Consider the following 27,325-nt stretch of genomic DNA (forward strand, 5'->3'; position numbering starts at 1 on the left):
TATGTGAAACATACAGCTGGTATTCAGTGATACAAGGTAAAAAAAAAAAGAACTCTTCAAGTATTTGATGCAATAAGACCAGTAAAAGCTGAACCATTCAGATTTGTCTGAAATAGCAACAAATACAAGGCAGATGCACACTATCAAATAGTCCGGATAATTTTTAATTCAAAAAATTTGATGAAATGTAATTTTTATTCTGATTTTGCCCCACCTTTACAAAAATGAAACCTCCTGAAAAGAAAATTAGTAAAACAAAAGGTAACTTTTCTAGTGGAAACCTGAGTGGTATTTTTAAACATATCCTTTATAAAAATACATATTCTTTTTTCCTTTCAAAAGTTAATAACTTTTTCCAAGAATATAGCTGTCAGCTGGGCAGTGGAAGTAATATTCTCAAAAACAACCCTGGGAACATATTTTCACATTTCCAATTTTTCCGCTTTTGAAGGATTTGCACCAAAGCATGTTTTCAGATGTTTACAGAAGGTGTTTCAGTGTTTATAGTACAGATGTGGTCCAGAATATTACCTAAATTTCATAAATGCATTTGTTCTCTGGAACTAATGAAAATAGTGAAAAATCACAGAACCATTAGGGTAGGAAGGGACCTCTGGAGATTATCCAGTCCAACTCCCCTGCTGGGAGTTGGGTCTCCTAGAGCAGGAGATCCAGGAACATGTCCAGGTGGGTTTGGAATTCTTCAGAGAGGAAGATTCACAACCTCCCAGAGCAGCCTGTTCCAGTGCTCTGCCACCCTCAATGTAAAGAAATTATTATTCTTCATGTTGAGGTGGAACTTCTTGGGTTTCATTATAATTCTCAGCCAGTCAATCTGACTAACTGTAGCTGGCAAACTCTTGAGAAAGTAACTCCTGCTTTAGGAGGAGTTTTTAGAGAAAAAGTCTTTTATGCATTTAACTTTTTCCTCCATAAAATGGAAGCAAAACCAATAAAAAGACTAGGATTAATACAGTGAACAGATCTGCACCCTTATTTAAAATCACAGCTGACCCCGAGTTGCAGTCATTTGATCCTTTGAAATTTTACATAGGAAGCACAGAGTCTGACACACCATTCCTCCAAATATAGCTCCACTATTAGCCCTAATATCAAAGCTAAAAGTGGCATGCCCAGGAAAACCCTGATATTAGCTCAACTGGGTAGAGCATCAGGGCTTAGTCCCTGCATGGGCTATTCACTTAAGAGTTGAACTCAATGATCCTTATGGGTCCCTTCCAACTCAGAATATTCTGCAATTCTGTGAAAAGATCCATGAAACCAGTGGGGGTGTTTCTTTTTAATCATGTAAAATATTGATTGAAAAAATACCCTTGCCAAGAACATTTGCAGGTTCTTAGCTGGTGACTTAGATTTACATGAGGAGCTTCTCTGCACGTGCCTGGAAGTTTGACAGCTTCTCATCATAATGAAAGTTGTATTGATTCATAAATTTTCCTGGTATATGAAAACCCTGGCTGCTACTGTTCCAGTTATAGCCACTGCAGAACCACACTGAAGCCACAGCTGGACTCCTGTTCCTCCCAGTACATCCATGTAAAACCAGTGATTACAGCAAGACCAACTACAGAGTAGCACAGATAAAGCAGCAAAAAAGAAATTTAATTTGACAAATAGACTAAGAGACTATTTTTTGCTTTGGAACTACTTATATACAGTTAAACAATCATGTCTTAAACAAAGAACAAAAAATTAGGAAACTCAACAGGAATCTTACATTCAGTTTCTATGATGCCTCATCTTTCCAAAGTGTGTACTTATTAGAAATTTAGGCTACTCTGTAGAATTCACTGTACTTGAACTATGAAATGCACCAGCTACAGCCCTAGGGGGTGGATCACTCCGGTCATGTAGCAAATGTCATCACTCAAAATAACAAAACAAGCCCCTTGTTCTGTGCCTGCCACAGCAGAATTCTGAAATTAATGAGCCACTCTTGGGGTTTCTCAGCAGTGTGCTTTTCAAGCCATTCCCTGCCCTTAGCCTGGTTGGTAAGGCTGCCAAGTTATTAATATATCTATATGTTATAAAGATACTTCAGGAAGGGATTGCTGTCTGTATTTTATTCAGTGTAGTGCACAGCTGGCTAGTGGCCTATTTGCCCTGCAAGATCCTTGGTAAAATAAAGCTATTTGTGCAAATATCTGTTTAATAAAATTTTGTGCTATTTCTTCTTTTTATCAGTCAAATTCTTTCTTAAAAGATAGGTTGCATTATAAAATGCAAGGCCTGTGTCTCTTAGGAGAAAAACGCAAGTCAGAAATTAATGAAAAAGGGATGAATCACATATATGAAACTTCCTTCAGAAAAAGTACTTTTCATATATGACTGTCTCAGTCTTTAATATGCAGATTTGAGAGTCCTTCCATTCTATAAAAAGTAACTTACCATCTAAAATTGTCATATGATTTCAGCAAAGAAACTTTACTAACATAACTGATGGTAATATTTTCTTTTAACATTCTTTCCAGTTATATCCTTTGTGCATATTCAAACTTTTTCAAATCTAAGCAGGGTAGTGCTTCTTAAAATGAAAGTTAATCCCCCTTATATTTAAACTATTTCTAAAGTTCTAACTTTGATCCTGCTGATTCTTCAAATACTTCACTTCTTCTAACTAAGTCAGGAAAACAAAAGGAGCAAACAAAGCATTTGCAAATCCAGTATGATTCACAGCACCAGAGGCAATGGGCACAAACTGAAATACTCTGAAGATCAGGAAACACTTTTTCACTGCAAGAGCAACCAGGCACTGGCATCAGTTGCCCAGGGAGGTTGTAGAGTCTCCCATCCTCCAAGACATCCAAAACCTGTCTGGACATGGACCTGAGCATGTGGTGGGCCTGCTGGAGCAGACAGACAGATTCTGTGATACAGCTCTTTACCGTGGATCCAGTTCTATCCATGAATGTTTCTTTCCCCCTCCCCACCCCCAGCCAAAAACCCAGAGTAACTAAATTTTAACTAATTTTTAATTCTTCTAGTTTTGCAAGATGGAAGAGGAGTCTGATCCTACAGACTTGACACAATGCATTTCAAGGATTTGAGGTTGAAATCACCTGCATTCTGCTAAATAATTGTCCAGATAGTTGCAGGCAGAGAACAAGGCTGACAATGAGGAAGAATGAAGCTGTCCCAGGAATTCTTCTGCAGTTGAATTTTGTGTATAGACTGAAGGTGTTAAATTCTGCTCTCACTTTTGTTTTACGTCTGTGCTGTAGCAACACTGCCAGTGAAAGAAAGAGTATCGAACTGCTCATTTTTGTAAACTATCTATGTTATTAGTCTTTTTTTCCAATATCAGTCACTGGTTTTGCCTCTTCCCAGTCAACATCATCCCCAAACACACAGGTACATCCACCTCCAAAAAAACCACTCCAGAGCTGACTTTGTAAGAAAGAGGCACAAGAGAAGCAGCAGAAGGTAGTTTAGTTCACATTCTGTTAATACCCCTAGTTTTTTTCTAAGTTAAATTAGAAGATTTTAATAGTTGTTTACCAGCTGAGGGTTCAGAGCAATCACTGTAGAATTCAATGTATTTGCAGTATGCTGTAGGCTAATGTGCAAGTATTGAAAGAGGACTGGAGGAGGAGAGCACTCTATTTTTGCATGTTCAGAAGACAGTGAAGTCACTTCCACATGTATTGTGGAAATGCCAACTGAAAGACATCCCAAACTGACTATTGTCACTCAAAAAATAGGCCCAGGCTTGCAACAAAGAACTACAAATGCCACATGTTTACTGGCAAAAAAAGCCAGTACTAAGTTATTCAGAACCTATACCTTCAATACAGAGGAGACAGATGAGGAAACCTAATGCAGGCCTACAAGTCAGAAGTGGCATGGGAAAAACTAGAGAATAACTGTTCACTCATTCTTCCAGCAGAAGAGCCAGGAGGCATTAAATCAAACAGGCAGCCAAACAAAACCCACTACTTTTACACACATGCAGCTAAAGCCAGGGGAATGCACTGGCACATGAAGCTGTAGGTATTTCCATAAACCCCCAAAATAACTAATACCCCCCAAATAACTAATTAATGCTAGAAACACTCATCTAAAATTGCTAAATGCAGAGATAGAGATATCACCCCAATTTAAATTTTGCAACAGAAATTAGTGGACGAAGTGCATAAACTGGTGGAGCATACCAGAATGTACACTGTTGTATCTATACTTGCCCTAGCTTTGTATTTTTCTATTAGCCAATATCCACTACTGGAAACTGAATATTCTGCTCTTCAGTCTAACAATTGAAATACCTTGTTATTGCAGCAAGCAGAACATGCAATCACTAATCTGTTCCTTTCTTCCCAAATCCTTTCCACTTCCTGGAAAAGCATAAAAAGCAAATGTTCCTCCCGATTCCCTCTAATCCTCTTGCCACTATAGACCTATAAATCACAAGCTTCCTATACAAATAGCCCACAAGTTTATCAAGAATGAGGAAACTATGGAAAAAGGCTTCCCAATCTAACAAAAAAATAATGCTTTACTATTGCTGTGGGTACAAGGGCAAGAGTTAGGACACAACTGCTGCCTTTTCTATTCCTGTTATCCTAAGCATATGATGCTTTAAAGCTCTTAGTGGAATGCTACCATTAGGTCAGTGCCTGGCAAAGCTCCATGGAAAGAGGAGACAAGATATTCAGCAAAGAAGTGACAGGAGAGTTACACCATATATTGCCCTATTTTCCTCAAATTAGCATGGAAAGGTTGGACGAGGAACTTTCCTCGGAGTCCTAGTGCGTTCTGCCATATGAGAAGGACTCATGCAAGAGAACACACTGCAGAGAGCATTCCTCATCAGCATCCATCTCCAAAACCTCTCCGAGTCATCTCAGGACAGCAGTGCTGTCCTGTCCACTTGCGCAGTGTGAGGTAGCCAAGTGCTGAAGCTGCAACTCACTGAATACAGCCACAAATGAAAGTGTCAATAGAGAACTTACTGCTGTATTTAGCCCTTCCTTCACCCCAGACACACATCCAGCCTGGCCCTTACATCCTGCACTGCCTAGCAGCCACAAGGATTCCAGTACTTGGCACCCTTGTAAAAGCCAGCTGAAGGAAGGCGACCTTTGGGATCCACTTAACCCCATGTAAGTTACTTACTGCACTAAGCCCATCTCCGAAGGCAGACAGCATGTCACTGGGTCACAGAATGTTCTTCTCCAGCTCTGGGCGCCTTTCCCAGGAGAGGAGAGCACAGCACACCACAGACACAATGGCCACGGCCATACAGGAGATGGGACAGGTCACGGGCTGCTCTCCAGCTGTAAGGCAAATATGGAGAGCACAGCTTGCATTCCCACAGCTAAGCTCTCACCCACCTTAACTTCTAAACCATGCCCAAATAGTAACTGCTCTCCAGGCTTTAGCTGTCAGACTAATTAACCCTTTATGGCATGGATGATCAGTAGCCAGAAATTTGGCTTATGTCCCAGGCCTTTTTAGTTGGCTAGTAATTCCATGGCTGATTACTCAGGAAAGTGTCTGATGCAGCAGTTGCAATACACAGCTTTCAGGTCAAGTGTTCCAGGCTACTTAACATGTAACCAAAGAACCTAAAAATCCTTTCAAGGATGGGTGAACCCAAATAACCTCGTGTCTTCAAGGTCCTTGTAAGAATAGAACAAGCTCACACACACATATTTATGACCCTTGCCAGGCAGAAGTGACTAACTAAATGCAGCATTTCTGCAGATCCCAAGAGCAGACAATACAACCTTTTGTGTACAAACGATTTTTTATTTTATTTCTTAAAGATACCTGGAGAATGCTGCCCTATGGGAATTCTCATTTACAGCACAAACATCAGACCAGACAGGGATGAAGAACTCTGACTCTATCAGAACCTCAGGCTGGACTTGCTGCTTTCCAATAATCTTCTTTTGGAAGATCTACTCTTTACTTCTACATGGGCCTGGAGTGATACTAGAATTAGATCTTAACCTAAAATAGAGCTTCAGCACATGTGTATAACTTTTGCCTTTCCAGCTTGTGCAACCTTAATCAGGAATCTCTTCATAGTTTTGCACAGGGCAGTGCAGGCAACATAACCTGTGCTCAGACCTGAACAAATTTGTAATTTAATATGGTACAACTAATGCAGCTGTATTGTGCTGCTAGAAGCACAGGTTTAGATCTTTAGAGAAGCAAAGTTTTAATATTTCACAGCAACTGTAACTAGAAAAAATAAATTGCTATTCTGTGATCTGCAGGAGACAGATAAAGAATATTATGCTTTTAATCTGCTTTAAAAAAATAATTTCGTTTTGATCCTGTAAAAAACATAAAAGGGTTTTTCTTTTTTAAAGTTTATATCTTAAAATAGCACTAAGTAAGAACATTTACAGGGAAGTTTCATTTTGAAAACTTAAATGTATTAGGGTCAATTAAAAAAAATCAGTTTATGACTGGGTAAATATCTGGCTAATAAATCTGTGAACTTGTTTATTGACACCACATTTAAATTAACCAAAACACTTCTAATAGCTCTTGTGTTTTCCAGCTGGAGTTATGTACAATGGAGAGGAGTGTTCGGAGACACATACTGAGCAGCAAGAAGAGACAATGCAACTGTGTGAGAATATGCATTTTTACTGCCAATACATCAATTCTTAGTTACTGCAGAATCAATAAAGATAGCTGAGTGAGCATGTCCATAAAAAAACCAGTTAAAATCACTGATGACAGTTAACTGCAGAAGTTTCTAAATTCTTTCATACCCTTCCAGGTCAGGCATTTGTAGATTTTACTGCCACATCCACATCTTATGTGTCTCACAAGAAAAAATATAAAATAATTCTTACCCAAGAGATGATCTTGTGTACACTAAAAGGCAAAGATTTGTAATTTAGTGCCAACTTTTATCCCTTTAAACATCTATTAAAAGACCAGCCCTGGTTAGTAAACTTGATGCATGAAAACAGTTAACAAACTTCAGATCAATAGTATTGATACAGAACTGCTGCAGCCAAAAGAGACAGTGAGGAAAGTGCAGAAGATTTTTTTTTTTAGTCTGAAAATATTTTAAACTCCTCTACTCTCAGTGCAGAATGGAAAAAAATTAGAACCAGAATTAAGAAGGGAGGGTTATTAACGTAGAAACTTTTGTAAGCTATGCACAAAACTCCCCCAATCTACACCAAAACAAAAAACAACACAACAAACCCCAAACGTGAGACATTCCCAGCTTAGAAGTTCACCTGGTTTTTATAGCTCAGCCAAGGTGACACAAATGGTTTCTTCCACCCTTAGGCTGATAGAAGTGCTGGTAACACATCAGCTTTCCCTCTGAGCCTCTGACATCCCAACTGCTAGTCAGATGTGTTAGCAAGCAGTGAGTCTGTGCATCCCAACAATGACTAAGTTCAGGTTAAGGTTAAATCCCAGCAAAAGGGGAGACTGCCTCAGTGAACCTCAGAAAATAAATACTTCATAACTTACTGTTGCTTGGCCCAAGACAGTATTTTCTATATTATTTATCTTAATCACCAAAGCTGAGCAGTAGGATTAGACTGTATATGAAATCAAGACAGCCCAGGAATTTTCTAAAACCTCATTATCATGCTTCTTTTGGAAGCTTTAGCAGAAGCTCAGAATGTTTTGCTTCCAGGGCCAGATGCCAATTCTGCTGATAGTCCTTTTTGCTGCTGCTGTAGAAAAGGCTGTCATGTTCACAGACGTTAATTTCTGCCTTTTTAATGAATTTGAGGTGCCTGTTTCCCAGCCAAACTTCAAAATAGTTCAGGAGAGAAGAGCAAGTTCAACCAAGCCTATTTCTGCAGAATTGAGATATTTCTGAAAAATAGTTATGGCTTTTTGGAGAATACTATACAAAGTACACTTGAGTTTTAGCACTATTACATTAATTGTGAGTAGGAAAGGGTTTTTATTTAAAATAATACTCACCTTCCACTTTTTTCTAACACCTACTTTATAGCCTGAAACTTTCCAGCAGAGAGCTCAGTATGAACACAGAAGCAGAAAAAGAAATATTTCCTTTCCTAAAACAACCGGAAGCCTTGCTAGTTGTCCTTGCTGATAGATCTGCAATTTACCTCAGAAGCGATTTATTTGCAGGCTCTGTCTCTGATTTTTGAAGAGCAAATCACAGCTGTCAAATCACATCAATTACAGGACCTGGTCTTGTTTTTAAAACTCATCACATATTTCAATTTCATTACGATATCCTTGAGTCCCAGATTTTTCCTTTTTTTCCCCCTTCACAGAAGTTTTATATATTCTTACAGCCCTTCTGGGATTAATACTGAATGCTTATGTAGTAATCTTACCAAATTTTGTGGGGGTTTTTATGTTTAATACATAACTGTTAAAAGGAAAGCAATACAGGAATGGTATAGAAGAGGAGGAATAGTATCTTTAAGAGACTGGGACAAAACTGAGTGCAATATAAAAATTTTGGACACCAAGGTCCCAACCTTGGCCCATAGCATAAAATTTTATGGTGGGAGATGGAGCAGATTATCTGTAGAAGTTCGAGCTTTCTATAAAAGACATAACTTCAGGAAAGACCAAATATGCATACTTCTTTTGTAATTTTAAATGCATTTTACTAGTTGATAGTCAACTAGTAAAATGCATTTAGGTGAGACTTTAGGATTCCCTGGTCTCACCCCAGTGAAAAAAAAAAACCACAACTAGAGAACTCCAAGTAGTCCTTGGGAAAAAAACGCAGATAAAAACCAAGAGACAGAGCACTCCAGGAGCACTACCTCAGAATAACAGAATTCCTCTTCTTCTCTTACAGGTAGGTGAGAGAGTTTCATTATAGTGAACCGTCCTGGTCACTGTCAAGTCTCTTCAACCAAAAACCAAAGCTAAGTGGCTATTTTTCCCTTAAAAATTAGTGCTGTCAGGCACTAGCCATCAGGAAGTCAATGGTCCTTATACCACAGATCTCTTCACATCTGTAGCTCCTAGCAAATTGCATTTGTTTATATTAGTAAGGTAAAAGCTTTGGATTTTCCCATATCCACCCATGGCTCATAAAGGGACTACACTTTTATAGAAAATATATCAAGCAGTTGCTACAATTGTTCAGTGTTACTTCTCCAATTATAAAACTAGAAACTACATAATACTCTCAGGAGAAAGTACTCATACAATTTCCAGTCATCTTCTCATAGCATTTAAAAACACAGCAAAACCACAACAAAACACCTTGCAGCCAACCCCTGCCAGAGGATCACCAGATCTCTTAAGATCTCTTTACATGGCAAAAAGGTTTCCAGCACCTTACATCCTGTATGTCAAATTAGCAGAAACTATACTGAACAACTTTTCACTAACAACAGAAATTAAGTTGAAATACACATAAATGAAGACAAGCCAGTTCAGACAAGTGTAAGAGTACTATTTCAGAAACATTTTCAAAAGCCTAGACACTATTTCCTGCCATGCAGATTTTTTGAGCAAACACTCAGCACTGAAATAGCAATTTATAATAGATACTATTTCAAGATGTTTTAGAGGTAACTCCTGTTCCTGCCGTTAAATTTTTTATATTGTGTGGTTTATAATCTGTGAAACAGGAAGAGGGAAAGAAGCACTAATTCCCACAAACCAAACTTCTCTTTGTGTTTGCAGTAGCAAATTGGCAGTTTAATAAAATTTTCAGAATGAGAACTACATAATCCAACTACTTTCAGAAAATGCTTATTCTAATATACTCTGAGGAATGAATAATCATACCCTGAGCTGTTTTAGTTATGAAGTCAAAATGACATTAAGAACTCACCCCTCACCATGTTTGAATATTGTACTTTTCTGGTGTTGTGCATGAAACAAAAGACAGCAATTTTGCTTGTATTTTTTGCTGCAGAAAATGACCTAACTACTAGACAGAGCTAACACACCATAAAGGTTTCAGCTGGGTTAGTTAGTTTTCTTCTTAGTAGCCGGTACTTCTTAGTGCTGTGGTTTGGATTCAGAATGAGAATAGAGTTGGTAACAGTTGGATGTTGGGGTTGCACTACTTAGCAACAGCCAGAAGTCTCGAGAAGCCGTGAGGAAGCAAGACCAGGACAGCTGACCTCACCTGGCCAAGGGGATATTTTATACTAGCATGTCATGCCCAGTACATAAACTGAGGGAAGCTGGCCAGGAGGCATGGATCATCACTCAGGCTGGGCATGTTAGCATGTCGTATTGTGTATCATCACTGGCTTATCTTGGGGTTTTTCTTTTTGTTGTCTTCCTTTATGGTACAATGATTATGTTTCATTTCAATTCTGTTCTCATTTCAACCCATTGCTTTTATCTTTCCTCATATTCTCCTCTCCATCCTACAAGGGCAGGTAGGATGCAGTACTTAGTTACTGTCTGGGCTTAAACCTCGAGACACATGAGTTTAAGCCTCAAAAGTTTTCTGCAGGACCCTAGTATTTGCAATACTCCCCGCTCTGAAAGAAACCAAGGTAAGCCTAGGGCAAATTATTTCCTATTTTGTCAAGGTAAGATGAAACACAGATATATCAACAGCTGCATATTCTTCAATGATCTTAAGACTATTTAAAATACCTTTACTTTCCAATCAACTTACCAGTTTCAAAGGAAGGTCTAAGCATTTATTTTATTACAGTCCATTCATCTCTTTCCACAAAAAAAAGACTGAACTTCATTTTGGGACAGATATTAATCATTCTTCACCTGTCACTATAAAACTAGTACCATTGTTACTGGGAGAGTGCTCCTTCAGTTAGGGAGAACTCCAGTTTCAGGGAAAAAGATAGTGTTTACTGGTCTGGTGAGAAGCCTGAAGTATAGCTCAGGGGTAAGAGCACACATGAGTACTTCAAGTTTTCCCACCCAAAACAGTTCAGTTAAACAGCAAGGCTGTCCTCGCTCAGGAGCTCTCATTGAGCATCACTTACCACTGTTTTCAGTAACATGAGAATCAAAAGTAACATCAGCTTCAAAAAGGGGGGAAAAAACCAATTTTTACTTCAGCCCCATCCAAATCCTCCCTTCCCTACACTTATTAACATACCCATTACTTCATCTATTTTACAGCCCACATATCAGTCATATTTCAAATATTTTTAAATAGAGATAGGTCATAATTTGCAAAGTAGTATTCAACCACAAATGAAAATCTCAGAAAATTCCCAAGAAAAGTGCTGGAAAGGCTCTGTATACTTCTCCTGTTCCTTATACTGGTCATCCTCAGACAGAATACTGAACGAGGCAGACTTTGTCCCGCTCAATACAGCCATTCTTCTGAGCATCAAACACCACTTTGTCCTCCGGAGCCTGCAGGAAGTTTGAGACAATGGCAGAGAAGTACTGTCTTCATAGCCCTGATAGCTCAACTGGACTATCAACTAAAAAGCCACATGATGTTCGAGAGGAAATAGAATTCATCATTCTAATTGTACTTTTCCAGTTTATATCCTCGGAGGGAAATACTAGGGCAGACAAGCAAAAATGCTCCTAAAACCGGTTGTAACACCAAAAAATAAAGAATGCAAATCATCAGACATGTATTTACATAGCATATAAAGCCTCCATGTGTACTTCAGTCATCTGAAATTACTATTTTTCTGTTAAATTCTTTCATACTCCAGATGATAGCTCAAAGATTGTCCTCTGGGACAAAGGGAGGGAGTATGAAGTAAAGCTACCAAAGTTAGGGCTGAACACCCTTCAGTATAAAGAATAACTTTTCCTTGGGCAAAGTCAAACACTTGCTGATTCTGCTGTGTCCATGTTTGAATGTCCTATGGAATGCTTTTCTTTACCAACTGATTTAATTTCGATGCTGGTTTTTAATTGGCAGAACACATACCCCAAACTTTGTATGGCAAATTTATACAGTTAAGAGCTTTCCTGCAGGAGGGATGGTAAGAACCCCAACACACCATATAGCTGCAGCCAGTCACACACTCCTCTGCAGGATGGCAGCCAGACAGCACAGTTTATTCTGAAATTCCTGTTCACTGGGATCTGATACTTCAAGCAGGTGTCACAGCAGCACTGGCAGTCACGGAGCAGTGTGGGTGCTGTGGCAAGATAACCACTGCTAGCTTAGTTTCACCAACTTGCAACTCTTGATTACAGATCACAGCCTTCACCAGTAAGACAAGTTCTTCAGCAAGAGAAAACCTCCCACCTTAATAAGGACCTTGTTACTTCAATAGCAGCAAAGCATTTCTGCAGAGCTACTCTCGAATCTTCCATGTGGTTGCAAGGTACTTCTCTTGCTTCTAAGCTCAATATTTGTTTAATTACTAAGTGTCTGCTGGTTTTGCCCAGTTACTAAGACCGATAAATGGCAACATTCCAGAAGAGTTTGTTTAACCACCGATTTCTTGGACCACAGCCCAACAGCCACCTGACACTTCTAGCTCCGCACTAATGATGGTTAGTGCAAGACTTCACTGGACTAAAACACAAAAGCAGAAAAATGCTTTCATGCTGTTTACTGCACAATCTTAAAGCTTTGAATTTAACAATCTGTTTTGAAAACCCAAAGTTTCATGAAATGCTTTTGCAGAGAAATCCCATGCCAGGTGTTCCAAACGTGTCACATTGTAACTCTCCAAAGCTACATCTCCTTATCTCACTTGTATCAAACATCACTCCAGAAAATGTACCAGCACTGAATCCACAACTGGTTTGAAAACATATTAACCCCCTCTCACAAGGCAAAAAAAGCCATCTTTTCCATCTTAAAATTGATTATAAAAATAGTAATTTTCACTGGTCTTATAAACCAAATCCTCTGGAACATGTCATGGTTAAAACAGTAATTAACTTTTGTAATCACTTGACTCCCTACACTACTAATACACATTTTTACTATTGGCTACCAATTTTCAGTAGCGCTGAAGTACAAGATCATTCCTTGAGGAAGTTCTACAGCTCAATATTGAAGATACCTCACCAGTGGCCACATCTACTTTTTTATATGCTCAGAGGCCAATCTTTCTTATGATTTAACATTTTGAGACACACCTCCACCACACTAATATGCAGTAACTTTATTTCCTGGCATCCTTTATCTGCTGCCAATCCCACCTCCCAACCATCCCCAGCCAACATTCTAGAACATACAAAGCAAGACTGTCATGAAAACTTTGGGCACCTGAAACGCCACCCACAACCCTGAACCTTCAGTGTTCTATTTCATCTCCTACATCACAAGATAAACTCACTTTCACAAGGTATACTGCACACACATATAGCATTATCTTTAAAAGTTAACATTCTGTATTAACATCAGCCTAAAGGACAAAGATGGTACCTTTATTCTCAAAACCATATGCTGCTCTTTTGACCCTGTAATGAAGCCATGTATCCCTTTGAATACCCAGAAAGTACTTAGCAAATATTGCTGCTCTATTAACCATCTCTCTGCTCTTTGACATCCTAACATCCAGAAGAGGACTGACAACTTCTGGACTTACCAGCCAAGCAGCTCTACTAGATGCTGTTAACAGCACCCACTTTTTGCAGATCTGCAGTGGGCAGAAGACTGAGACTAATCTTACCTGCTGACTTCCTGAGTACAGTCAGTAGTTTCCTGGAGCCACTCAAGCTTTGTGTGCCCAGAGCTTTGTGTGCCCAGTACCTGCTGCACCAGTCAGCACAAGGCCACACAGCCTCCATAGCTCTTGAGAACACAGTGATCATCAGGTGTGATCCACAACTGATGTGCAAGAGCCATGACTTTAACATCTTCCATCTTTATTCAAAAGCATGTACAAAACATGGCACACGAAAATATGCACCATTCTCAGAAACATTTGTTAACAGAAACAAGTATTGAAAGCAATGAAGAGAAACCTATTTTCTAGTTTATTTCTGCTTATCTTGATATTCAATAGACCGGTCACTTCTTAATAAGCAAGCCATAGGAGATGCTCAGTGAGCCAATACACTCCTGAGGTTCAGTAAGATCCTTAGCATCCACTTCAGTAGGCTGATGGATACTTATTTTTGACATTTCCAATGCTTTATGTGCTGTTCCTGGTAGTGTTTATACTTCATACTACTTTGTCAGAGAAATTTGTCATTGATGAACAGCTACCCCCCATGACCTATAGGGTTGTTCTATTTGCCATCTGTTAAAGGTGGGACAGTTATCTTCTGTTAATTGGGCAGCTCTCTTTATCTCTTCAACAACCAATGCTCCCCCCAGGAAGATATCTTCTATTAATGGGCCTTTGAGTCTCACTGCATGACTGATAAACTTTCATCACCCCATTGTGAGAAGCTCCACCTAGAGAGAGTGGCCAAACATTCCCACCTGGATATAATCTGAGACTTTGGAACACCAGTCAGCCTCTGGATTCCCAGATGATCACCAGGCCCATGTACACCACCACTGGACCTTCAGAGGAATTCCACCCTTCTACAGGATCACTGCTCCAACAGAACGACACCTGACAATCCAGGAGGACTGCAGCCACCATTTAATTGGGCTGCTACCAACACCCTGACCAACAAGGCTGTCAGGCTGTATTCTGACTCTGTCAGTGTTGTTTTGTATTACTGCATTTTTATTCTTACTTTTATTTTTCGTAATAAAGAACTGTTATTCCTAGTCCCATATCTTTGCCTGAGAGCCCCTTAATTTCAAAATTATAACAGAGGGAAGAAGCTTATATTTTTCATTTCAAGGGAGGCAACTTTCTTCCTCAGCAGACACCTGTCTTTTCAAACCAAGACAAAAGCCCAAGTTGTAATGTACATAACTTTCTTTTCCCTCTCTTTTACCAACCTCTTTCCCCCAGAGAGCAATCAAGTACTGTTGCCAGTGTATCCCTAAAGGGCAGTTCCACTGTTGTACCAGACTTCTCCTGCTGAAGTGGCAGCCCAGAAAACACAGATTCCTCACTCCCTCACTAGGATACAGTGATGCAAGCTGTAGACATTGTGGTATTTTAAAAGGGTAAAAAGTCAAGGGGTTTTCCATGTATTCCTTTCCCTAATATTACTGCTATACTTCCTACAGAAGACAGTTCAGTATTTTGGAAAGATGGTGTTTTAAATAGCAGAGATGGTATCTATTAAAGAAAACTGCAGGTGTTTCAGCAGGCTTTTAAAAGCACAGCATCCCACTCCAAGCCACAAATCTCTTCAGGTGTTACACTTCCTTCTGGTTACATCATCCACATTTGTCAGGCAGTTCTGACAAAGCAGTCCAATTAATCACTGAAAAAGGAGAACAAGATCTAAGTAAAATGGTTCATTCAAGGTAGAAATTTTCATTTGCAAGTAAGCACACAACAGTTTGTATTAGCATGCTGCTAATTCTGAGAAAACAAAAACAAACCAACAAAAGCCCTAAACTCAGAAAGACTAATACTTCTCAGAAAGTTTAAAAATAAAGTATTTTGGTCTCGTCTCAGATTCCGGATCCGTATTAAGTTTTTCAACAGGAGTTCAGGTTCGGGATAGGATCATCACAGATGAGACAAAAGTAGTACATGAACAAAAACTCTAGTAGGAAACATTCTATAAGGTTTCTGATTGCTTAGTTTTTGTATTAAAATTTCTAACATTTTGTTATATTTCAGTAATAATGTACATTTATTTAAAAATTTTCACGTAGGTTTGAAAGCTAAGCAAGGTTAGGCACAGCTATCAGCTCACACTGTGCCTTGGGGAACAAGTGTTTTGTAAATGCCAACTATGACTTTTACCATATCAATTGATCAATAATGTTTGTAACTATCACAATGCAAAAGCATCTGAACTGTAAACACAGTTACTTTAGACTTAGAACTATAAAATGTTTAGAAGCTTTTCAGTTACATACCTGAATAAGCCAAAAGCACTTGTTCCTACTTGTTTTCTATAAAACCCATTTTCCTGTAAAAAAGACATTTATTAGTTCGGAGAAGTTGTCTTTCATCACACAGAATACAACTTGACATCTATTTAGCCTCTCGTACAGACCAAACTGCATGTGCTGCATTAGTATCAGCACACTACAAATTCTGTGAAACTTCACTCAGAAGTGTAGCCAGGTCACAGTAAGATTTGTTGTGCTTCTCTTGCCCAGCTATTGCTCAATCTGGGTAGGAACTATGATAGGAAGGGGGAATTACAATTGGATTATCAAGATATCTGATACTGGCTATTTCCCTATCAGGATCAAAAATATTTCTTGGAATTCATACATTCTACTCAGATGCAACATTCAAGCATCTCTGCAAAGACATAAAATGCACTGGGGTTAGTTAACACAAGGTTTGCTACTTCCAACTTTTCTCTAGTTCAGCCATGAAGTCACTCCCCTTTCTACTTGTCTAAACAATAGAGCATCTTACAGGCAGCACTGCTGCACAAGAAGTTTCACTTGTACATTTGAACTTCACATACTAGAACAAAACCTGTTGTTCAAAGAAAGGACTGGTAGCTAACAAAGTATTTAAAGGTACCTTTCTTGAATAAGGAGTAGAATAAAGTTACAGATGTGTAGCAACACAAGAAAATGAGAAGTTCTCACTCTCTATGTTTTAACTTTTTAACTAAAACCAGCCTGTGGTTTTAGTTAAACACCAGCGAGGTAAAGAGAATTTCACTGAAAAATATTAAGTTTAGATACTTAGGTGTGAATGAAGTTCTTGGAGAAGCCACATCTATTATTCTTAAAGCACACTAAGCATTTGTGAGCATTCTTTTTGCCTGCTTCAAGTACATCATACCAGCTCTTGTGAAGTAATTTATCTCTAGAGCTGAAACAGTTTTAGAATTCACTACAATTTACCATCAAGTTCCACCTTTGTCATTAACGTGACTTTTCCTAAATGCTCACATCTGAGTGAGCCCTAAATTGAAGTGCAAACATCACCACTAGTTTTCAAACACTACCACCACCTCCTGACCACACCCAACTACACTATAAGGCAAAATAGTTCAAGTCTGACACTTCCTCCTCTCTGCTCTTTAAACATGCAAGCTTCTGCAATGCTGGTGACACTTATTTGTGTCAACACAGACCTGAGGTGGGTTTCAATAACGCACCAACATTCTTATTCACAGCCTGGTGCATGCTGGCACCTCACCTGTACACAGCACTAAACCATTAAACCAACATCAACTCGGATGATTTATGATTGAAAAATTCTAAGTGGCTTGATCTCAGTAGCCAAAGCCTTATGAAGTTGCTCATCAATGTACCAGGTTTGGCAGTTTTAGCATGATTCACCATTATCCACAAGTATCAGTGACAAGAAATGCAACACCATTCATACATTCCACAAGACAACCCTCACCTCTTTCACTAGCAATGTACTAAAAAGGGAATAATTTATTATCAACAGAAAACGCCTGGTGTTTCATCAATAAATATTACCTCTTTTATTTCCTGTTGCGAGGAAACCTTTCTTCAGGACACATCACATTGCCATTACTAGAAACTGTTCATGCCACTCTAGAAATTTAAGTAAAATCCCAAATTACAACAAGTTCACATATAATATAAGCCAGTAAAAACAACAAATTTCTACTTTTGTAACAACTGGCTATAAGCATTTGAGTAAAATTTAAATGAATACAGATCCTGGAGTTCTTTCTTTCGTAAGCAGTGAGGATAACTATAACTATACACTAACAAAGTGAATACACATTTTTATTAAAATATGGGAACTTTTGCTTATTTATATTAACAAGCATCCAGATGTCCTGTTTTCTTTGACTACACTGTTTCATACTTATTTCCCAATAAAGTGCAAATTCACAATTAAAAGCTATTCTGAAGTAAACTTTAAATTTAATATGAACACTTCGGGACAGGAATTTTGCCAGCTCCTCCAATACAAATACCTATTCCCAAACCCCCCAGCCCACACAGTTCTAGACCATGTCAAAGATGCCCAAAATTACGGATACCTCAATTTAAAAGCTAATGACATAACTACTAATTTAATCCTATGCATCGTTTTCTAAGCCATTTATTGTTAATTTATCCCCACTGGTCATTTAGAACATACACATTTTTCAGGAAAATCCACTTGTGTGTACCAAGTATTCTTCTACTTCTGACAGTCCTTCCATGAAGTGCTAAAATTAAAGATAAGAAAAATTATCTTTTAAACTAGAAAATATCTCTTGCTGTGGTCTAGCATCATCTCTCACGTCACTATGTCAGAAACAATCACCAAGCACTAAAAAACTAAAATTTTCATGCAACAATACTCTTCTGGAACAGGTGAAATTTTGCAAGCAAAGGAAGTCTAAGAACTAACCTACAGACTAACTCAAAGAGCATGAAACACAAAAATTATCAAATAATTACTTATCACTTTGATGGCAGTTATGAAAATGCAATGTAGTTTTTCCTTTCTGTGCCACTCAGTAGCCATACAAAACTGACAACTCTCTGGCACTTCCCATACTTTGTCAGACAAAAAAGCCAGAAACCAAGTTATAAATCACAAGTATTTATTAAATTGGTCAAAACCAGAAATGCAGTACTACTTCTAGAGCAACATTAAAGATTCCAAAGCTGTTACCTTAATGTAGGACGTACTTGGCAGCACTGAAAACCTCCTCTCCATCACACCTAAAAACAAACATGGACAGGCTTAAAACTTGAAATCAGCACTCATATTACCAGGCCAGTAAGTCACACACATTAAGAGGCAATAATCATCAACACAATCTCCAGAAGCAGCACGTTAAGTACTAAATCACAAGCTTGCACGAGAAAAGCAGCAAGAAATGCAATTTTAAACAACACAGGAGTTTCAAGCTACACCCACGTGAAATTGCTTTCTCTTTTCTGTGTTAATAAATTGGCTATATAATTGACCCGACTGGCCCATTGCGCTCATTTATAACAAAAAGCATTGTAGAAATAACTACACATCCCCACTGTTAAACCTCAGTCCAAAGACCTTTTAAGGAAAGATTTTAATCACTTATAAGAACTGATTTAAGTTGGTTTAGAGAATGTTTTAATGTTGTAGCAATGTTTTAATCATGTAGCAATTATCAAAGTCCACTGACTCAAGCAGTTCAAGAAATGTGTGACAATACATTATCACTTGAATGTGCTTATTTAAAGTATCTCACCCTCTACTACAGACATAATAAACGCATTGAGCCATAAAAGATAACCTATCAAGCATTTTGTTTCATATCACAAAAACAATTAAAGCTATAGAAAGACTCAAGCTTCTACTTCTTGCATGCAATAAACTTTATGCTGAGTGTATTAAACTCAATAATCAAGGGTTAGTAATGGTTTAAGTTCCAAAATTTTACTGTTCAGTCATCTAACGTGTGACTCAGACTGTTAGACAAGCTAATTAAACACACAATGAATGCACCCGACAACTCCCTGTGTAAATCCACCCACATCCTCATCTTTGCTTGCAGGTAAGAGCCTGGAATCGTCGATATATTTAATGTTATTTCCCATTCTTTTGAAGTGCTATGGGTTCAATGACATCAGCATTTCATAGAGGGGACAAAAAGGCATCTTAAGCACACAATGGGCTTCTGTCAGTACTTTGGGGTCGTGGCGGCATACTTTTAAAACAAATCTCTATTATGCTGTGCCATTGACTTAAAAATAAAGAAAACATAATTAGTTAGAACACAATCTTATGATTTACATCAGGTATCACCTAAATGTTGTGGGTCTTTCCTTGGGACGCTATGTGGATTCCACAGCACTTTCGTAAGTCTGCTGCGGAGCAATGCCATGATGCTGCTGGCTGAGCCCTCCAAGAAGACCTACGGGTAGCACAAGCGTGTGCACCAACCCTCTGCCGCACGAACAGGGCGGTTCCGCCTTACGCAGCGTTTGATGTACGAGCCGAGGTGTGAGGGCACCGCGGGGCAGCCCCCGCGCCGATCCCGGATCAAAATGGCGCCGGCCGGCAGCGCCACGCGGGTCACCGCCGCCTACCGCTCCCAGCCTGCCCCGCGCCTCGGCACGCGGCTTCCGCCAGGGAGCCTCCCGCGGGGCATGCTGTGATATGTAGTCCTCTCCAAGTGCCCTCGCCCCTCCGCGGCTCTCAGCAGGGCACCGCGCACGGGCGGCTGCGGCCCCACAGCTGGATTAGGGTCGCCTTTCGCCTAGCTCTATTCGCACCTCCAAGGGTGAGGGCTTCAGCTGCCGGCTCCAGCCTCAAGCACTACGCGACGGGCACTGCGGGCGATCCGCCCGAACGCCCAAGCAGAAGGAAGAAGCCATCCCCCCCCACCCCGCCCCGCCGGGGCAGCGGCAGACGCCGCGTCCCGCGCCGCCTTACCGTGTGCCGCCATTGCAGGCGCTCCGCGGGGAAAGAGAGGGCGTGGCCCCCGCGCGCCAGCTTTATATGTACGCTGCGGGGTGGGAACGAGGCTGGCCACGCCCCCTGCCTCGCGCGGGCCGAGGGGCGGAGACGCCGCTCGGAGCTGGCGCGCGCTCGGCTCGCGGGGGCGCGCGCGGTCGCGCTGTCCGCGCGGGCCGGACGCTGAGGGGCGGCGCGCGCTCCCGCCTGGCTGGGCGCGGCGCGGCCGCCATGGGACGGGAGGAGCGGGCCGTGTTCGCTCGGTTTGCCTCAGAGCTTTCGTATGTAAAACACTGAGCGGCTTTGTGCGAGTTTCTAAAGGGAGGGAGGAGCCGACCTGGTGCAGCTCCCAAACTTAAAGAACGTGTTTCCCGAAGAATCGCAGCGTCATTAAGGTTGGAAAAGACCTGAGATCATCGAACCCAACCTGTGACCAAACACCACCATGTGAACCAGACCATGGCACTGAGTGCCACATCCAGTGTCTCCTTAAACACCTCCAGGGATAGTGTCTCCACCACCTCCCTGGGCAGCCCATTCCAATGCCTAATCACCCTTTCTGTGAAGAAATTCCTCCTAATGTCCAGCTTAAACCTCCCCTGGTGCAGCTTACATGGACTGACTGTGTGCTCTGTCCTGCTGCTGATTCCCTGAGAGAAGAGGCCAGCCCCCACATGGCTACACGCTTCTTTCGGGGAGTTGTAGAGAGGGAGAAGGTCACACACCTCTGTTTCCTTTTCTCCTGGCTCAACACCCCCAACTTTCAATCACTCCCCACACTACTCCAGACCGTTCCCCAGCTTTGTTGCCCTTCTCTGGACTCTTGTCCTTCCAGTGAGGGGCCCAGAACTGGACACAGCACTCGAGGTGCAGCCTCACCACTGCAGAGCACAGGGGGACAGTCACTGCCTGGCCCTGCTGGTCACACTATTGCTGACACAGGCCAGGTGCCATTGGCCTTGCTGACCACCTGGGCACAGCTGGCTCTTGTTCAGCCACCCACACCCCAGGTCCTTTTCCACCAGGCAGCTTCCCTGCTGCCCCCAGAGTGAATACTTGTTTCTTATATCTGCCTTCCTGTTCCCTGGGTCACCCATTTGGTTAACCTTCTGAAGCTATGCCTTGATGCCTCAACTTTCCTTCGGCTCTAATTAGATGTTTCTGAAACATTGACCACAGGCGCACCCATTCCTACTTTTTGGAAGTAGCATGTGATACTATATCCCTGTATAACATTACAAGTTGTAAGAGCTGAAAAATCTCTTCCTATCCACAGCTGGCAAAAAATTGAGCTTTCTGTAGTTTTTCACTCTATACATATAGTCTAAGGATATTGTTCCACAGTGAACCTAATAGTGGACTTTAGGAAGAACTTCTGTACTGTGAAAGTGGTGGGACACTGGAAGAGATTACCCAGAGAAGCTGTGGATGCCCCATCCCTGGAAGTGTTCAAGGCCATGTTGGATGGGGCTGTAAGCAACCTGATCTAGTGGAAGGCTTGGCAGGGGGTGTTATTTTTATTATTTCTGGATTATCTTTAATGTTCCTTCCACCTCAAACCATTTTATGATTCACCCTATTCCACCACAGTTTAGCCACTTGAAATTGTGCAGCTGCACCTCATAAAGTGACTTAGTCTCCATCTGAATCTGCCTCCTGTACTGCTGTGGAAGAGTTAGTGAAAGAAAGTCTTAGTGAAAGGTGCCTGAGCTACAGTGGGGATAACAGGAGCACTACAGCCTAGATGATGTTTAAACTGATGGGAAACCACATCCTAAATTCTCAGCTATGGAGGGTCTCACTAGCTGTTTATAAATAGTGGGGTTTTTTGTCTGCCTGTTTATTGAAAGTTTTAGTATATCAATCAACTTAATTGAAGAAATAAGGGAAAAACAAGGAAGGATGAAGAAAAGCTGTAAAAAATGTTTGGTGTTTTGACAACTTACTAACAATATAACAAAAACCAATGTTCCAGGTATGGACTCTTTTTAGGAGGATTTAGCTGTTGGAAACAGATAAGGGAAATCTAGAACAGTGAGTTGTAAGGTGTGAAAATACTTGGGAATTTTATTCCTAAAATTATTGAGATTTATACTACCAGGAAAACCAAATAGCTACTTAAAATTCCAAAATTTTAAGCAAGTTTTGTTCTGCAGTCCATGGCAGCAGATGACACTCTTCTCTGCTTTTCTTCTTATACATCCCGTTTCACCTGTCTGAAATCTTGATTGCTGCAGTTGGCCCCTTTTGTGCTGAACAGGGGCCATGAGGACGGAGGTCTGCAATGCTGCCTTTTCCTCTGAATGCCTCCCACCACAGCTGTTTCAGCTGCTGTTTCTGCAGGAGTGAGAGTGAGAAGCTGTAAGCACCGGGGAAGAGCTGCTCGTGCTTCAGGGAGTGCTCAGCAGCCCAGCTTGGGCACAGACAAGCAAGCAATTTATGCTGCTGTTGTCTTTCCATCTGACCTATTCAAAAGGCCTCAAAACTGATGTTTGCCACATGGTACAGAAAGTGTTGAGCCATTCTTCCTTAGTGACATCAGGGTTAAAGATTCAATTACCCCTAAAGAAAGAAGGCAGCTCCTTACCATTCCTTTACTAAGTGCTAAATAATTCCATATTTCTACCAGTGCCTGTCAAGGGCTTTTAGTGCATGTTAGTCTCAAAGACTAGCAAAGACTGGAATTTCTTTTTGGGGTAAAAACACAATTAAGCCTGGACTACATTACAATAAGTATAAATGAATACAGTTTTAGTTTGCATTTGATAATGAGAAGCCTATAAATACTGAGGTGACTGAGGGCTGTCCAAGGCTGCGGGGTGCTCTGTAGTGTGAGCTTTGCAGGTGAAACATGGGGGAGCACCCAGTGTGGGGAGCCTCACACTGTGCAGTGCTACTGCACCCTGGCTTTGGAACTTGGCAGAGGAAACTCCTCATCTCTCTGTTACGTTGGAGGGTACAGGTTTACTAGCAGAGCCTGAATGCACTGCTTTGCAAACCTTTTATCCCCAAAGAAGTGTGTCTCATATTTCTCAGCATCACCCAAGGCTGCTAGCGCTGGGCAAGCTTCTGGGTCAAGTGAAGCACAGCTTTACTGTAGGTAGACAACAATTGCAAGTCTGAAAAAAGTTAACCAAACCAAAGTAAAAATTTACACCACAAACATAGATTATTTTTCAAAGTGTAGGGTTCCTTCCTTTGCATTTCCCCCCCTCCTTCAGGCTTCCACATCTTTAATCTATGTCCCAGCTGTCTGGATGAGGGTGCAAGTTGTAGACCAAGAACTGATCCTCTATTGCCACTCTCCAGAGAGATCCTAAGGCTGGTCTGAGCCACAAGCCTGCTTGCCATAAAGTGTTAGTTTATAGATGACTTGCTTCTGAATTTAGCTCACCACAAGGCTTCACATTCATGCACAGTGTCAGTGCTGGCAGAAGGAAGTGCTGGTTGAGATAATGGGGATGTACTGGTTTGACTCTTGTGTTGGCCCACACAAATGTATGTCAGCCTGGAAGTCTGGTGGTGTGACTACCTCCATTGCTTTTCAGGTCTAGGCAACTCTCTCAAAGTTCTCTTTTATTGTCTTAAATTATTTCTTTCTTGTTCTTTCTCTTTATTTCTATCTATTTTCCCCCCACTTCCTTTCTGTTCCTCTTTTAGGTCTGGCTTCCTGGATTTTCTCCAATAATGTTGTAGCTTGGATGACTCATGTCTCTTGGTTTAGTTTGGGGTTTATACTGGTGCATCCTTTGGGATGCTGAGTTCCCTTCCCTCTCACCCTCCCAGCAGGAAGTCTATTGTATGTAGCTTTAATTTCTTCCTTTTCAGAACAGATAGTACTCATTGCAAACTCCTGAGCTGACTTTGCCATATTTCACGTTATACATCATTAAATACTTGAGCTGGGAAACAATTTAGCTTATGAATGTGACCCTGTTTTTAGTGTTTTGCACATACCAGAATTTTTTATTTAAACTTCTCAGGTCTCTCTTTGATTTTTTTTTTTGTCACTTCAGTGTCACAGAAAGACAAGCATTTTTTAATTAAAAATTAGAACAGCTGTACTGGGTCAGATCAAAGGTCTTCCAACCCCCACCACCTACTAGTATCCTGCTTCCAAATGTAGCCCAAAGTAAATGCCTAGGGAGGGGAGTAGGGGTAGAACAAGCATGTCCTTCCCCAGGTATTTGCCCAGCCTCTGGAAATATAAAGCTCGGAAACCTCCTAGAAGGTTATTATTTTTGTGTGCATGAGAATATAACAATCCTCCATTAATTTCCTATCCATCAATTTGTCCAGTCTTTCTCAGAGCCTTTTATAAAATTTTAGCATGCCCAATTACAATGGCAAGGAATACCAGAACTTAATTAGTGTTACAGGGAAATGCATCTCCTTTAATTCGCTTTGTATCTGCTTTCTGTTTGCTCTTTGCACAGTTTTAAAAGAAGCAGTGGTTAATCCTTCCCTCCACAGTCATCCCCTCATTGAGCACTCACCCCCCCAATCTCTTCTTCAGGCTGAAGAAACCTCATTTATTTAATCATTCCTCATAGGGGAATCAGTTCCTACCTTTGACTGTACTCCGCCTGATCTGCTTTCAACTTCTTTTGCTTTCTTTTTGAGATTGGCCTCCCAGACTATAGAGTCTGTTCAGGAAGCAGGTTATTGGTCTTATGTAGAGTACCATGATGTTCTCTGCTTTCTTTTTTTGTTACTTAGCACTTCCTAAACTCTGGTGTCCTTTTTTGGCTGGCTCTGTGCATGGAGCTGACATTTCCAAGAGCTGTCTGTCATAACTGGGGATCTCACATTGGAGCAATAAAGGCTGCGCCCTTTGTTTTGCATTTGCTGTTGTGTTTGCTTTCCTTGCTAAGCAGTGCTTTATATTGATCTGTGTTGAATTTCATGTCTTGCTGTTGTACTCACTCAGGCTTTTTAAGCTCCTGCAGCTACTTTCGCATCAGCAATAAAGAAATGATTACTAGGTTTTTTTACCCCTCTGCATACCACCGATTTCAGATAATTCAGTGAGTTCACCAGTGTAGGTCATGCGGATTCCTGTGGTAGCTGTCTTCCACCGTGAAAATTAACCATTTGCTTCTACCTTCTGTTTCCTGTCTTTTGCTTTTATCTCACATCTGCTTAGTTTTCTTAAAATCATTTGCTAGCAGGCCTTAGGGAACCCATGCACTAGATCAATTTCTCACATGCTTGATGATGTATTGTGAGTTTACCAAGTGTTCTGACCATTGCCCTACAGATCATAATTAACTAAATGCACACTAATTCTACTTTTTATAATAAGCTTTTTGCTTATTTCCCTGGAATAGGTGTGAGGCTTAGTTTTCTGGATTTCTGTAGAACCTGTTCAAAGCATAATCCTTTTTGCTACTTTCCCTTCTTTAGCACCAGAGCAATTTCAAGGAGAACACCACAATTAGAAGTTTACATTTCGCTAGCCTCCTTTAAAGCATCATTTGGTCATGTTGAAACTGCAGCATCTTTGAGAAGTTGGAGGCAACTTCCCTCACAAAAGCCTCAAAAGTGGTGCGGTGCAGTGAATTTCCCGAATTTTCCACACAGAACACAGGAGCAAAAAATGAATGCAATTACATGGCCTAATTTTCTCTGAACAGGCTTCCTTATGGGGGTCAGATTCATGAGTTTGAAAAGGTATATATTGTTAGTTTTGATGACTAGACAGTGTTACACTGATGTGTAATGTGAGTTCCCTATTGCCCTTTTACAAGCCTTGAATGGTGATTCTGTGCCTTCAAGACAGAATTTGTCTTCATACCACTTGTGAGGATCTAATGTGCATACCACTTCTGAGGGTTCTGTTACTTTCATTTTTAACAACATCTTCGTTTTTAGGTATCTCCCCTTTCTGAAGTTGAGCACACTTCTGGCAGATATTTGGGGTTTCTGCTGCAAAGTTAATCTAAAAGTAGAATGGTTGCTTATACTGACATACTTGGTTTAGTGCCATAATCTAATCAGTTTATATGGCTAAAATTGCCACTGAGCATAACTAAGCTTTATGCAAGAAATCCCTCAAACCCTATACACTTGATTACCTAAAAGAAGTTACAAAGTTGGTGTATTAAGGCAGGCAAACTAGTTCATATCAATAATTTTAAATTATATCAGCTAATTTTTCCTCTGTTTTCAAAGGCAGTTCTGTGTGCTGTTTCTAGGCGTACATCATTGTAACTATTTTATTGTGTAAGAGGAGCATTCATTGTCTTGAACTACTGCAGCAGCATGCCCATAATACTTAAGGGAAATTTCAGTCTGAGTCTTTGTTAGTGATTGGGAACAGCATTTTCTGACAGTGTTTACATCTCTTCTACATTGTTCCACATAAACAGCATATTACTGGAAGATAATATGTTTTATTTAATTGGTGTGTAATTGCTACTTATCTTACTGGCTTTTCTCATCCTTAAGTGATGAGATGAACAGATTCGGGTGAGATGAAAGCATTGAAGTGATGAGACGGGAGAAGAGCAAACTGCTATTTAATGTTCTTCTCACAGCTCTACGGCCCAGCCATTTACTGCTATCACTTGCAATCACTTCATTAATTAACAAGGCATAGGGAAAATAAGGCTTTTCTGTCATGTTTATACAGCCTTGGCAGATTAAATGTCAAATCAATTTTTAAATAGGAAATATATCTTCATGTTCCTTAACAAGAGGCTGCTTCTGACTCTTAGAGAATACAAGGCTACTGATCTATTTGATTATTTTTACCAGAACTATTCTTAATATTGCCATCTTTCTGAGCCTTTCTTACAAATTGTATCTTATTTCTTACAATATCCTAAAATCACACTTTTCACAATCAGGAAAAACAACACATATTTACTTTGTTATTTTTAAAATGAAATACCACGTGAACTATTATAACAGAAGTTGTAAAACTACATTCCAGTATCTGGAATTGAATCTGGATATGATAAGTACAGAATTCTGGGTAAGAAAGAGGCACTCTATTTGAAGTGGATATTTCTCAGACACTTCTTCAACTGCTTGGAATG

At 40.3% G+C, this 27,325-nt stretch overlaps 3 long non-coding RNA genes and 1 other non-coding gene across 4 annotated transcripts in view; 2 read left to right on the forward strand and 2 right to left on the reverse strand.

Annotated features, from left to right (window-relative positions):
* Nucleotides 1-11,569: 11,569 nt before the first annotated feature.
* On the forward strand, nucleotides 11,570-14,565 carry LOC135296352 (uncharacterized). The gene is made up of 2 exons (XR_010358415.1): nucleotides 11,570-12,236; nucleotides 13,428-14,565. It is a non-coding gene; the product is annotated as an uncharacterized LOC135296352 (long non-coding RNA).
* Nucleotides 14,559-20,336, reverse strand: LOC135296350 (uncharacterized). Its single transcript, XR_010358412.1, has 6 exons — nucleotides 20,262-20,336; nucleotides 18,513-18,562; nucleotides 17,991-18,060; nucleotides 17,354-17,431; nucleotides 15,812-15,864; nucleotides 14,559-15,204 (listed from the first exon to the last, which is right to left on the reverse strand). It is a non-coding gene; the product is annotated as an uncharacterized LOC135296350 (long non-coding RNA).
* On the reverse strand, nucleotides 15,395-15,464 carry LOC135298288 (small nucleolar RNA SNORD50). The gene has a single exon (XR_010360286.1). It is a non-coding gene; the product is annotated as a small nucleolar RNA SNORD50 (small nucleolar RNA).
* The window catches only part of LOC135296351 (uncharacterized), a 65,060-nt gene continuing 57,031 nt past the window's right edge, over nucleotides 19,297-27,325 (forward strand). Inside the window, exon 1 of the long non-coding RNA XR_010358413.1 lies at nucleotides 19,297-19,380. This is a non-coding gene — a long non-coding RNA (uncharacterized LOC135296351). The remainder of the gene's footprint in view (nucleotides 19,381-27,325) is intronic.

This window comes from Passer domesticus, chromosome 3, assembly GCF_036417665.1.
Source record: "Passer domesticus isolate bPasDom1 chromosome 3, bPasDom1.hap1, whole genome shotgun sequence".
Classification (NCBI taxonomy): domain Eukaryota; kingdom Metazoa; phylum Chordata; class Aves; order Passeriformes; family Passeridae; genus Passer; species Passer domesticus.